Genomic DNA, 4,612 nt, shown 5'->3' with positions numbered 1-4,612 from the left:
TATAAGGTAGTTGTTTTTGTATAAGGTAGTTGAAATTGTTAGATTACTAGTTAGATTTTACTGCATAGTCAGAACTAGAAGCACAAGCATTTCGCTACACTCGCATTAACATCTGCTAACAATGTGTATGTGACCAATAAAATTTTATTTGAATTTTTGCAAACAATGAACAAAACAAACAAATCCCCTGTCAAGAGAATACATTGTACAAGTTAAATCACGTAAAAGCCAAGAGAGAAATTACACAACATATTTCACAAGCAGCAACTTTTCAGTAGATATGAAACACTTTTTCCCCAAACATTGCAACCAAAATGTATTCCAAAAGCTATATTTAAATGAAGTTCTACAGAACCCACAGAGGAAACAACGCAATAGCTGCCAGCTCGCTAACTTAGGCTGCTTTTACACAGGCAGACCAATTCAGATCCTTTTTTTACTCATTTGTCTTTTGACCAATCACATCAGATCTTTTCAAATCAGCTCTTTTTCAGAGCAGATCTGATTGGTCAAAAGACTAATTAGTGAAAAACAAGATCAGAATTGTGCTGCCTGTGTAAACGCTGCCTTACTGCCTTGAGTTGTTGATATATCAGCTGAGTGTATATTTACAGCCTGAACAGCCAGTTGTCATCACTGTTTGATTGATTGATCATGTTCATCTGCATGTCATTGTGGTGTCATAACGTTAGCCCTCTTTGTGTGAATTTCAAAAGTCTTTCCTTAACTCTTCGCGTCCTCTGTCCTCACCTTGGTTGTTTTAAAATCTGTCCGCTCCACAAAGACATACAGCTGAGAATGATCAATCAATAAGCCAGTGATTGGATGGCAACTGCAGGTTCAGGCAATAAATACACACCAAGCTGGTATGTCAACTAAGCATGGCAGTAAGGCACTGAGCTACTAATTGCTTTGTCTGGGCTGTTGGTGGGTTAAGGCTTTGATATGGCTTTTGGAATTAATTTGGGGTAAGATTCTTTGACCAATGTGTTTCAGGTCAACTGCAAGGTTGCTGCTTGTATTTGGAATGTGGATGTGTAATGGCAACTTCTTTTCTTGACAGGATTGTGTTCCTTTGCTCATTGTTTGCAGAACACTCAAGTTTTACATGGGCTCCACGTGGTAAGGCATGAACACAAAACGTTGTCACTTTTGTCAGACCAACCTTCAAGTTTGGCACTGAATCTATAACTTCCCTTCTGTTTAGATGCCCAGAGACTAAGAGGCTATGGGTTTTCTGGCTCTTCCAGAATGGAAGTTGAGCAGAGGCAAACAGGTGGCAGCTATCCCCAGGATCAATTCAGACCGGCCTCTCACACTTCTGGTTCGGTCCAGAGTGAAGCTACTTACCGCGGGACTGGATACAACACACTCGGAGGCTTTGCTCCAAGCTCCCTCCAGCCAGCCCCAAGGGGCTCTGGATCTATCCCCAGCAGCTTTACCTCCGCCCAGACAAAGGGTAAGAGGACCCGTGCCAAGAATACTGACATTAGCCTCTCTGGTTCTATAGCCAGTGGATCCTCTGTCAGCCACAACAAGCATCAAACCAAGGCCAGCAGAACCTATGGTCAAAGTGTCACTGACCCCAGTGCATTAAGGCCAGTTTCAAGTTGGGAGGTAAAGAGAATCCAGGCCAACACTCTTCGTACTGTACAGCCTCACTCCGGCAGCTCTGGACTAGTCCAGAATCCTGATGTTGTGTTTAATGTCCAGAGTAGAACTGCCTCTAACCTGAAACCATCTACTCCTAACTATGGCTCTACCCAGAGTGAATTCAAGTTCTCCACCTCCAGACAACCCAACCAAGGCCAGACTCTGAGTAGAGGAGCCCCAGCCTCTATGGTCAAACTGCCACCCACACCACCTCCCTCACCCACTATGTCCAGGACCTGAAGCAAGGGAGCAGCTTCCCTTCCCTGGCTTTCAAGGGACCAATGGAGATCTCTGCCCGGTCAATTTCCACTCCTGACTGTGAAGTTCCCTCAAGTGGTTCTTCACAAACTTCATTTAGACCAGGTCCTCTGCGTTTTGGTTCTACTGAAGGTGGGAGTGCAACAAACGCCTACAAGCCTAGCTTCTCCCAAGATGTCATGCAATACCAGAGCAACTCTGCCAGTAGAAGTGTTTCAACTTCAATCAATATGCCCAAACCTCTGGCCAGAGAATAGATGGAGCCTCTACCTCAAGTCGCGGCATGCCCACTTCTAGCCTGGCCTCTCGCTCCAGTCTTTTCGCCCAGCTCTACAGCTAGTGGAAACTCCTATGGCGCCTACAAGCCTGGCTCTGACCTTGGTGCAACACCAAGCCAAAGCCTGTTTACCTCTAACCAAGGTGGAAGGGGTTCAACATACAGCCAGAATCTCCTTGCAAAACCTGCCCAAGGGAAGTACGGACAAATGTCTGCTCAGTGGGGAGCTACCAGCCCAGCTATGCTGCCAGTAGTGGGCCAGTCTCCAGCCTCTTCAGTTCTACCCAGGCTGCCAGTTCTTCAACATTCATCCAGAATGCTCCTGCCACAGCCCAGAAGCCAAGTGGCTCTAAACCTGTCCCCAGTCAACGCTATCAGCCCAGCTATTTGTTCAATGCAGTGAAGTCCAAACTAGCTCTGCCAGACGTCCCACCCAGAGCCTCTTGTCTAGCAGCTATGGCCCTACCCAGAGCAGGACCAGCAGTGCCAGCTCGATCAACCCTCGCCGCTTTGCCCTGACCATGCACAGCATCCCAGAATTGTACGGATCTACAATCCACCGGCTCATAGACCCTACTCGGTAGGAGTAGTGCCTCCCCTAGCCACTCAACCCAGCTCTTCAAGTGTCAGCAAGCCACAGCCAAACCACTATCTGCCAAGCAGAAAGGCCCTAGCACAACCTAAATTGAGTCCAGAGCTTTAGGGAGTCCAGAACATGACGAAGTGGGATCTGTAGCCACCAGTTGAGGTGAGATTTCAGTTTCTCTGTATTTTTATGCCATTTGGGCTGTTTAGCTTTACATAGGCAGTTCATTGATCTTTTTGCGATTGGCGTAGTCAAAAGATCAGAATTTGGCTGCCTGTGTAAATGCAGCCTTGGCACCTGTCTTTGCATTCATGTATGCTTGTTACTAATCTTTTTGTCTTCTAGGTGCTGTGACCTGGAAGTGTTGTCAGGACTTCTCTACTTCAATTGTTTTAAATAAAATGTACTAATACATATTAGTCTTTATCTATTTAATTGTTTTCAAATGTTTTGAATGCCTTCAAAGGGATGTCAGTGTTGTGGTAGTTAGGTTGCTTGTTCCAGTAGAAGAAATGTTGGCTCTCTGGCATTTGACAGGATCTTTTGCATCACTGGACCTCTGCAATCAATGAGCCTGAATCAGAGTTTTGGGCCTGATGCCCTTAATATTAATGGTGACTCTAATGCACTTGCTTTCTATCTCACTAAACCCTCCTGAAAGTTCTCTGAAGTATTTCATTAACCCCCCTCTCCAAAAAAGTAAATGAACGTTTTTTCCATTGTCTGATCATCCAGAAAATGACAAACTACTTGTCACATACGCTGACTACAAGTGTGAATTTTGCCATAATGTTTACTTGCAAGCCCCTTTCATTTTTTAAAATGAATTGTTCAGCAGTCTTATAGCTTGAGATGCCATTAAGCTGTTGAGGAGCCTTTTGGTCCTAGACCTGGCACTCCGGAACCGCTTACCGTGCGGTAGCAGAAGTTTAACTTGGACTGCAACTGATCAGGAGGCTCTTGATGGTGCAGCTGTAAAGCCTTCTGGGGACCCATGACAATTCTTGTCAGTCTCTTGGGGGGGGGGTTGTCGTATCCTCTTCACGACTGTCTTGGTATGTTTGACCCATGAGAGTTCTTTGTCGATGTGGACACCAAGGTACTTAACTCTCGGCCTGCTCCATTACAGGCCCGTTAATAGGGGCTTGTTCGGCCCGCTTTTTCCTGTAGTCCACGATCAGCTCCTTAGTCTTGCTCACGTTGAAGGATAGATGTTTTTCTGGTACCACTCTGCCAGTTCTCTGCCCTCCCGAAAGGCCGTCTCGTCGGTATCAGGCCAAACATTCCTGTTACTGAGCTCAGCTCCATGTTTCAAAATGAGTGGTACATCTTGCCTCATATCTTATGTTAGCATAGCCAATATACATCTAATAATATGACTGTCAGAAAGGACACAGGAATAGCAGCATTGTCATTGGAGTATTTGCATGTGTGGGTTCTATAATGGAATTTCACCTTGCAAACCTTGTACCCAGAATGTCACTAACTGCTTGTTTGTGCCTGCTTGACCAAACTGAATCAAACATCACCAGGTATGCTCCATATGGAGACACAGGACACTTTTTCTCTCTTGCTCTTCCCCACCAGTCTGGTAGGTGTCAATCTGATTGATGGGGATCATTACTGTCCCCTGCTGGAAGCGTGTGAGCAGGAGGAGCCAGTGTGTGCCATCAGGCCCCTATCCATGATGAGGATATCTGTCACATTGTCACACTTTCACCCTCACGTCTTATCAGACACATGACACATTTTTTAGGAGCTGTTTCCTTTCCTCTCTTTTTCCATAACGCCTGGCAACATTCACAAGAAAGAAAAATAAAGAGAAAAATTACGTTCAC

At 45.5% G+C, this 4,612-nt stretch overlaps 1 pseudogene; it reads left to right on the top strand.

Moving 5' to 3' along the window:
• Positions 1 to 882: 882 nt before the first annotated feature.
• LOC135571534 (uncharacterized) lies at positions 883 to 3,161 on the top strand (annotated as a pseudogene).
• The last annotated feature ends 1,451 nt before the right edge of the window (positions 3,162 to 4,612 follow it).

Source organism: Oncorhynchus nerka, linkage group LG4, assembly GCF_034236695.1.
Source record: "Oncorhynchus nerka isolate Pitt River linkage group LG4, Oner_Uvic_2.0, whole genome shotgun sequence".
Lineage (NCBI taxonomy): Eukaryota > Metazoa > Chordata > Actinopteri > Salmoniformes > Salmonidae > Oncorhynchus > Oncorhynchus nerka.
Note: the sequence above shows the minus strand (reverse complement) of the source record. Positions and strands in the feature narration are given on the sequence as shown.